Source organism: Hyla sarda, chromosome 9 (assembly GCF_029499605.1).
Source record: "Hyla sarda isolate aHylSar1 chromosome 9, aHylSar1.hap1, whole genome shotgun sequence".
In the NCBI taxonomy this organism is placed as follows: domain Eukaryota; kingdom Metazoa; phylum Chordata; class Amphibia; order Anura; family Hylidae; genus Hyla; species Hyla sarda.
This window is the reverse complement of record NC_079197.1, coordinates 167,809,775-167,820,027: the sequence shown is the minus strand read 5'-3', so window position 1 is coordinate 167,820,027 and position 10,253 is coordinate 167,809,775.

Here is a 10,253-nt window from a genome sequence, read left to right as displayed (position 1 = left end):
AATGGTGCTAATGCTAGTTCTATTGCTATTATTCAGCACTGTTTCTCTGATTTGTAGATAACTCTCTTTTGAAGAGTTATCATGAAGAAAAACTATCCTTCAGATAGGGGATACGTTTTAGATCGTGGGGGTCCGAGCACTGGGGCTCCCGCCCAAAGCGGAGGCTACCACGCCCCCTCCATAAAGCTCTTTGGGATTTGGCAATCTTCGGCTCTCCCATAGAGCTTTATGGAGGGGGCGTGGTAGCCTCCGCTTTGGGTGGGGGTCGTGATGCGCTCCTGAGCTGGAGAACCGGGGCTCCAAACAGGAGATTGCGGGGGGCCCCAGCACTCAGACCCGCCGCAATCTAAAACTTATCCCCTATCCTTCATATAGGGGGTAAATTTTTCTTCATGATACTTATCCTTTAAGAAAGCCAACTTATTCAACATTCAAACGTATGCATAAGGTGTGGAATAAGGTAAAACAAATTAGAGGCTTGGGAAGAATTACTGAGTACACCTTTTTCTGGGACAACTCTCTGCTACCAGAATATGGAAAGTTGGATAGTTCCATGGTGTAGAAAAAGGCAAGAATACTATTAATTAGGGATTTATTTAAGAAAGGTGTATTTGGCTCATTTGATGAATTCCAAAAGGATTTCAATCTCAATCGTCACTCCCTTTTTAATTATTTACAATTGAGACATGCCTTTAACACTCAACAGAACTTGGTTCCCTTGCAGTGCGATAGGGATTTAGCATTGGATTTAATACCTCACTGTATCAGTCTGGGGGTTTATCTCTACATTATACAGGTTATTACTCTCTAGTTTTCAGGAGAAGCGATAGGTTGGGGCATTTAGAAAACAAAAGCTGTCCCTGATCAGTCGCTTGTGGAATAATAAATGTTGTACCCGGTTTATCAGACACCAGTTTTTCTCCATAGAATAGTTTTTAAAAAAAAAATCTCTCTATGTCAGCGCTGGTCTCAAGGTGGAGTTGACCTCCACATGTTGTGGAGCTGCCCTTTTATTTATAATTATCAGTCATCTATTCTAAGTACAATTGATTACGTATTTGCTATTAGTACCCCAAGAACCCCTATAACCTGTATTTTAGGGTATATTAAAGACTTACCAATTGGGGAAAATGAGGAAGTAGCAGTTAGTCGTTGATTATATATATGGCTAGGAAAACAATTGCTAGTTTTGGAAGCACGTTAGACCCCCAACGATATGGCATTTTAATGATAAGATGGAAATTATACTTAACTGGGAAAGATCAATACATACAAACCATAATAAGTCCAGGTTCCTGCAAATATGGTCAAAATGGTTGTGAAAACCTATATGTTCATTGACGGGCCTCGTCATCGCTCTGCTCACTGAACAGACGGAGTAGAGCGATGGCGCGGCCCGTCAATCAAGCTGAGGGGGCGTCATTGCCGGCTGCAGTAACGGGACCTGGTAAAAGGAATCCCCGCCCAGGGGAATACTTAAGGCCGCGGCGGTGACTAGTTTATAAGTTCATATCTTCACCATCCCTGGGGCAGGAGCGTCCCCTGGGGATGGTGAGGATACAGATTTTACCCTATATAATGCTTTGCCAAGAGATATATAGGGTAAAATCTGATGATTGGTTTCGTTTAACTTCATCCACAGCGTGGGGACACATAGCTCAAACAGTTCGAACAACAGTACTAGGAAGTGACAGTAAAGGAGTTAAATGGGTACTCCTGTGGAAAACTAATTTTTTTAAATCAACTGGTGCCACAAAGTTAAACAGATTTGTAAAATGCTTCTATTTAAAAATCTTAAGCCTTCCAGTACTTATCAGCTGCTGTATGCTCCACAGTTGTATTTCTTTCTGGAATTATTTTCAGTCTGACCACACACAGTGCTCTCTGCTGACACCTCTGTCCATGTCAGGAACTTTCCAGAGTACAAGCAAATCCACAAAGAAAACCTTTCCTGCTTTAGACAGTTCCTGACATGGACAGAGGTGCCAGCAGAGAGCACTGTGGTCTGACTGGAAAGAATTCCAGAAAGAAATACAACTTCCTGTGCAGCATACAACTGCTGATAATTACTGGAAGGGATAGGATTTTTAAATAGAAGTAATTTACAAATCTGTTTAACTTTCTGGCACCAGTTGATTTAAAAAAATGTGTTTTCCACTGGAGTACCCCTGTAACCTGTGCGGAGTCAGTGTGGTCAGACGAGCAGTTCTTGAGGTTGTAGATCCCCTGGGAGAACTACTTCAGGAGAAATGCTGCAGGTTGGCAGCAAACAGACAATTGGGTACTACTGTAACCATATGGACCTACAGAATAAATATAAGGTGTCATTTTTACCAAAAGTAGAAACGGAAGCCCACAAAAATTGGTGTTTTTTTTTTTTTACCGCACAAATAATTTTCTTTTTTGCCACATATTTTGTAATAAAATAAGCGATGTCATTTATTGTCAAAATTGAAAGAGATATGATTTTTAGAAAGGGATGATTTTTAGAGAGGGAAGAGGAAAAAACGAAAGTGAAAAAACGAAAAGTGGCCTGGTCCTTAATGTCAAAATGGGCTTGGTCCCCAAGGGGTTAACCTAGATTTAGAATTGTGAAATTAAAATAAAAACATAAGTAATGTGTCAGCAAGGGATGAGAAGGAACATGCGGCTCCCAGTAGGTAAAATCCAAGGTTTATTGAATCATGTTAAAATCCAAGTGTAACAGACAAAAAGGAAATAAAAACACAAAGAAACGCGTTTCGTTTGCGTTTTTATTTCCTATTTGTCTGTTACACTTGGAATTTAACATGATGCAATAAACCTTGGATTTTACCTACTGGGAGGCGGATGTTCCTTCTCATCCCATGCTGATTGCCCCACCTGGAGACACAGCTCCAGTGTTGGTCCGATTGCTTCCACGAGGAAGGTTGTGCTGGTATCCGTAAGAAGCTGCAACATTGGTGAGCTGATCTTTTCCCTTATCTCTGCTTGAATAAGTAATGTGTGCATGAAACTATAAATGTAACCAACAATCATAAATCAATTACCTCTAGAAGTGATAAAATTGCATTAAACCAAGTGGATGTATGGAATATGAATGAATAGTGTATGAACAAAAAGATAGATTACTTACCGGGTAATCTGGTCTCCGTAATTATTCCAGATGTCCCCGTTGTCACCAAGAAGGGGCTGATTCATTACATATGCTTTGGGAATGTTTGGCTCTGAAGGTATTCTTGTCCTCTGTATTACAGAGGATCGGTGATGTTTTTGAAACTAAAATACCAGAAGACCCCAAGATATGTCTGTTGGGTTATATGGATGGCATACAGTTAGAACAAAATTATAGAACAGCGGTGGGCAGAATTTTATATATTGCTAGAAAAATTATTTGTAAACAATGGAAAAGTGAAAAAGCCCCATCTGTTAAAGGGGTTATCCAGGGAAAAACTTTTTTATATATATATCAACTGGCTCCAACAGATTTGTAAATCATTTCTATTAAAACATTTTAATCCTTTCAGTACTTATGAGCTGCTGAAGTTGAGTTGTTCTTTTCCAAGTGCTCTCTGATGACACCGGTCTCTGGAACTATCCAGAGTAGAAGCAAATCTCCATAGAAAACCTCTTCTACTTCTGCATTTCCCGAGACAAACAACAGAGGTGTCAGCAGAGAGCACTGTTGCCAGACAGAAAAGAACAACTCAACTTCAGCAGCTGATAATTAATGGAAGGATTAAGATTTTTTTTAAAGAAGTAATTTACAAATCTGTTTAACTTTCTGGAGCAAGTTGATATAAAAAATAAAGTTTTTTTCCTGGAATACCCCTTTAAAGAACTTTGGGCAAATGTAGACCTCTTACTTTAGAATGAAGAAGCTATCTATGTGAAGAGTAATCATATCTATCCATCAACTATCCATCTCTTCTAAAATCTTTTTTTTTTCCTCCCCATCTGCAGCAAGACTTGAGAGGTGTGGATGGGGGATGAAGGGTGGTTTGTATTATAATACATAATTGAAGATAGATATCTTATTAGCCTTGCTTGCTATCTTTATAAAGGATTTATTATTACTTGAGAAGTATGCTTTGCTGTATTTTAGTTTTTTCCTTTTCTGTGTAATTATATATCTTGAATAATAAAAAAAAAATAATCAATTACCTCTAGAAGTGATAAAATACCATTAAACCAAGTGGATGTATGGAATGTAAATGAAGTGTATGAACCGGGTAATCTGTTTTTCATTAGCTCATGACAGCACCACTGGAGAGGACCTCCCACCGCAGGACAGGAATCATGGGACTTTAATAAGGGACACGCCTTTCCACACCTCCGTTCAAAATAAAGTACTCCAAAGGAGCCAATAAACATAGAAAATGATTTTCATTCTCTAGAAACATTAGATAACATAAATTTCAGTGAGCTGAAAAAAAACAAAGGTGGATCCTGATTCTTTGTAGTGTAGGCTAATGTAATTGATGCTCTGATCCATTTGCTGATAGAAGATTTATAGGCACCCTTCTCAAATACGCTTGGCTTCCATTTTTAGACGGGTTATTTGGGCCTCCTCACTGTATGACTTGTGGTGGATTAACCACCCGACGGACCGCTCTTTCAGCTTTTTCTCTCATCCTCATAAATTGCACATGCGCATGGACTACTTTTTTGGCAACCTGCCCATGGTGCGCATGCTTTCCACTGCATCCATTGATCCGATCTCCTGGTCTGACCATAGTCCCATCCTCCTTTCTTTTTCTCCCTCCCCTTCTTCTCTTAGGAGCTGTCACTGGCAGCTCAATGACTCTCTTCTGAAGTCGCTACCTTCCCGGGAGTCCATCCAGCAGTGTTTGGTGGACTATTTTGCCACCAACGGGGGATCGGTCTCCTCACAGGCCATTCTCTGGGAAGCTCACAAGTCCGTCATCCGGGGCCATTGTATTGCTCTAAGTGCACGACTTAAACGTGACGCTCTGGGCCTCTCCCGGGAACTTCGTGCTCAAATCACCCGCTAAGAAGCCCTCCTGCTGTCCTCTCCCGCTCTGTCCACCCTGAGGCGCTTGATTGCTGCTCAATCCCAGTTGGGTGACCGGGCTCTCCAAAGTAGAGCTACAGATGTTGTTTGCTAAGCAACGCTTTTATAAAAAAGGAAATGAGGCGCGCACCATGTTAGACAGACGCCTACGGGATCGTGCAGCAACTCAATCTCCCTCTGCTTTGAAGGATCCCTCTGGTGTTCTTCACTACCACCCTGCTGATATTTCTCTCCCTTTTACGGATTACTATGCTAGTCTTTATTCTCTTCCCTCTCAGCTTCCGTCTGACCCGGCGGCGTGATCCGGGGAGTCTTATCTCTCTCGATGCTGTCTTCCTAACCTGTCGGGGGGCCGATCGTGAGGCCCTCAATGCTCCCATTTCTGAGGAGGAGCTCCTGGAGGTTCTCAAATCTCTTCTTGCTGGTCGCTCCCCCAGCCCCGACGGCTTCACATACGTGAACTATAAGACCTATTCCTCTATTCTTGTTCCTCTTTTTAATTCTCTTATGGGTGGGGGTGGGGGGGGGGGGGGAAGAGGAGATCCCACAGCCCTTTTTGCACTCATTGATCACCCGGATAACTAAACCCGGTAAGGATCCTCATGACTGCTCTAGTTACAGGCCTATTCCCCACCTAAATTCTGACCTAAAACTTTTTTCTAAGGTCTTTCCTGTCAGACTCTGCTCCTTTCTCCCTTCTTTGATCCATAAGGATCAGGCTGGGTTTATACTGTCGCCAAGGAGGGTAGTGGATCACCAGGAGGGTAGTGGATCTTGTTGACTTGATCAATCGGAGGTCTGAGCAGGCATTGATATTAAGTTTGGACACTGAGAAAGACTTTGATAGGTTGGGATGGCCCTTTCTTTTTGCCACTCTCCAGAAATTTGGTATCACAGGCAACTTTTTGATTGCACTGCGGGGTCTCTACTCCTCTCCCACTGCCTCTCTTAAACTTCCGCACGCCTCACCTTCCCTCTCTTTAATGGAACTCGTCAGGGCTATCCGCTGTCCCCCCCCTGATATTCGCCCTCTGCATTGAGCCCCTGGCTGCCGTGATACGGAGGGACCCGGACATCACGGGCATTCCCATACATAATGGGAGAGCTCTCCATGACTATAGCGTAGTATCTGGCTATAAGGTTAATCTCTCTAAATCTGCAGAACTTCCTCTTAATCTTCCGTTGCCTTTGTCTACCCTCTTGCGCTCTCAGTACTCTTTTAAATGGTCTACATCAGCTATTAAATATCTAGGGGTTTATATCACCTCCCACTATTCCTCTCTTTACCAACTATCTTCCCCTTTTCCGGGAGCTCCTGGAGAAATGGCGGTCGCAATATATTTCTTTTTTTGGTCGTATTGCGGCGGTTAAAATGATGATTCTTCCAAAACTGCTCTACTATTTTGAGACGTTGCCTGTCCGGGTCCCGCTCTCTGCCCTTTGCTCCTTCCAATCGGCGATTTTTCGTTTTATTTGGGATGGTAAGAGACACCGTTTGCCCATGTCAGTCATGATGGCTAGTCGGGCTATGGGAGGGCTGGCAGTTCCAGATGTAGTGAAATACTACTGGGCGGCTCACCTTCGCCATCTAGCAGCATGGTCATCGTACCATGCGTTCAGCCGCTGGATGGAACTGGAGAAGCTTTGGCTGGCCCCTGTCCACCCTAATGCTCTATTATGCCCCCCCCCCCCTGGCATCTGCTCTCTCCCTCTCCCCTCTGCTTGGCCCTATGTCCTTCTCTAAGTATGTATGGGGGTACTGCTCAGTCAAATTTAAGCTGTTCTCTCCCTCCTCCCCTCTGCGGTCCTTCCTCTATCATCCTGCTTTTCCTCCTGGTAAGTCATCTGTTATGGTTCGGGAATAGGGTTCTTGGGGACTTTTCTGTTGGGCTGATGTGATGGACCCTATTTCTTGTTCCCTCCTGTCCTTTGATCAGTTGGTGGCTGGATGGGAGCTCCCCTCGTCTGAGCGCTTCCACTTCTTACAATTGCGGTACTATATGTCCTCCACGATTGGTTCCGCTATGGTCTCTCGGCCTACTGGCTTTGAGAGGTTGTGTCGTGGCGGACCTCAGATGATAGGTCTTCTCTTCGAGATCTATTCTTTGCCTCTTCATCCCCCTAATGGCAACCCCCCGTCACACCGTTACGTGGGCCGTTGGGAAGCTGCTCTGAACACTACTATCACCTTGCCACAGTGGTGTGTCATATGGAAGAGGGCTTCCAAGGCCTCCATTTGACGGGTTATAAGGAAACTCAGTATAAATTGATTATGGGCTGGTATCACACTCCGGAGTTATTAAATAGATTGAACCCTGACATCCCTCCTCAATGCTGGCATGTGGGGTGGGGTTAGGCATGGTGCTTCATATTTTTTGGTCCTCTCCTTATAGACTATTGGAAAACAGTCCAGCATTTATTATCTGAGGTTCTGGATGTGATGGTCCCTTTGAACCCTCTGACTTACCTACTTCACCTATCTCCTCCTACTCTCTCTAAAGCCGTTTAAGTTATTTATGCATATAGCCTTGGCTGCTAAAACTTTGGTGGCGAAGTGCTGGAAGAGGACCTTTCCTCCTTCTGAAGGGGACTTGTTGGCCCATAAACATGAGATCCGCTCCTTGGAATTCCTCACGGCCTCTCTGAACAATTCTAGCCCCCCTTTTCTCTCTGTTTGAGAACCTTGGGACCGATTCTCCATTAGACAGCCACCTTGAGTTCTCTCCCTTTCAACTCTTCTTTCTTCCTTTTTTTCTCTCCCTCCTTCTCCTCCTCTTGTATCTTGTGGTTGTTCTGTGTTCTATTTTTGTCTTGTGGTCTAATTTTGTCTCTCCCCTCCCTCTTTTCCCTCCCGTGTTTGTGGCTTTTTGGGCCCATAGTTTGTCTTTGTGGATTGGCGTACCAGGCTCCCTTAGTTTTCTTACAATTACCGATAAGGTTGTCTTTGTGTTATTGGCACCCCATCAATGGAAGCCTCCTTCATATGCGCAGGGTGTCTTTTGCCTACTGAGGTACTCCTTATTGTTGTTTACATATTCCTTGTCTTACTTCTGGTTTTTGGTCCTTGGCCCTATTGATATGGCCTGTATGCTCTTATCTTTCTTGGATTTGTATTCTGAAAAATTCTTTAATAAACATTTACAGTTGAAAAAAATTTTTTAGAGGCAGTCTTGCCTTTGTTAAGGCCAGAGATTTGGACTAAAAGATTTTATGTAGAACGAAAGTCCTTAGTTGTATCCAGATACTTCAGGAGGCATCTTCTGACATGAAAGTTATGGAACTTGACTTCACCTTCATGTCTTATTTCATCACAGAAGGAGGGAAGGATAATCTCCTGAGATTTATGAAACTCTGAAACCACTTTTGGCAGGAAGGATGGTAAAGGTGGAAAGGCAGAGAGCGCTTGCAATCCTCCTATTCTAGCTGTTATTGCCAAGAGGAAGCACATCTTGAGGGTGAGCAACTTGATGGAAATAGAATCCAGAGGTTCAAATGGTGGTCCTGATAAGGCATTTAACACCAGATTCAAATCTCAAGGGGGAACAGAGGGTCTTGATAGACTTCTTGCTACCCTCTGTAGCCGGGCTGGAACTACTCTTCTTGGAGCATCCACCTCTATTTGCTGAATGTTCCGACATGCTGGAGGAAGTTTTCAGCAAAAAATACTGCAAGACAACCAGGAATGGTCTGCTCAGCTGTTGTGGACTGGAATTGCTGCAGACTGTTGGTACTACTTCGGGTTGCTGAACAGTGCTTGAGCTGCTGGATACTGCTGCCTGCTGTCCACTGGGTTCCGGACACTAAGGAACGCAGACAATGGATCCAAAATGACGAAATCCTGTGCCCCTTTTGAATGGAGCTGGAAGTGACGCTACGCTGCAGGACTGATGTCACAACCGCCGGCGTTACTGTGCAAACGACGCGCCGGCCCCAGAGATGGGAGAGCTGGTGGAAGCCACGCTATTCCACAGCTCCCACCTCCCTAACGCCACTGAAACCTGGGGGGGAAAGGATGGAGATGCAGGGCTATCAGGACGCCACTGGACCCCCCCCGCAGGACCCACAGGAAGCCTTATGGCTACTCCCCAGAGGAGACTTCTGCCGGATAGGGAGCCCCACTACCGGAGGACCTGCAGCCCCTTGGGAGAGGTATGTCAGAGACAGCTCCCAGGCCTCCTACCGGAGGACAGGAAACCTGAACAGAGGTGTGGAGAGGAGTGTCCCTTTTTATATTCCCAGGTTTCCTGTCCTGCGGAGGGAGGTCATCTCCAGGGGTGCTGTCATGAGCACTTAGGTAAATATAACATAAATAAAAGCTTTTAAAACAAAATGTGTGGCCCACGCTGAAAAATGATGTAAAAATGCCGCCATTGTGTATTGATTAAGAAAAAAACTGGCCACATACAGAAGTTTAAGGGGTTACATAGTTCTTAAGGTTAAAAAAAGACCAGAGTCCATCAACTTCAACCTATATGCCTACTGTGTTGATCCAGAAGGCAAAAAAAAAAAAACATGAGGCTGATGCCAATTGCCCCATACTAGGAAATCCTTCCAAACTCTAACATGGAATCAGAACAAATCCATTGATCAACATTCTGTCCCTATAAATCTAATATCCATAACCTGTAATGTTATTACTCTCCAGAAATGTATCCAGGCCCCTCTACCATGACCAGATCCTCTGACTGAGAATTCCATAGTCTCACTGCTCTCACTGTAAAGAACCCCCATCTGTGCTGGTGTAGAAACCTTCTTTCCTCTAGACGTAAAGAATGCCCCCTTGTTATATATACAGTTCAGGGTAATAATAGATCATGGGAGAGATCTCTGTACTGCCCCCTGATAAACCGTGATACACTTCCGATTTTGCAGGTTTTCCTACTTAAAAAGAATGTAGAGGTCTGTGATTTTTATCATAGGTTCTTTTAAAAATGAATTTGCATTTTATTGCATGACATAAGAATTTGATCACCTACCAACCAGTAAGAATTCTGGCTCTCACAGACCTGTTATTTTTTCTTTAGGAAGCCCTCCTGTTCTCCACTCATTACCTGTATTAACTGCACCTGTTTGAACTTGTTACCTGTATAAAAGACACCAGTCCACACACTCAAGCAAACAAACAGACTCCAACCTCTCCACAATGGCCAAGACCAAAGACCTGTATAAGGGCATCAGGGATAAAGGCAACAACTGTTGGCGCAATTATTAGAAAATGGAAGAAGTTCAAGATGACAGT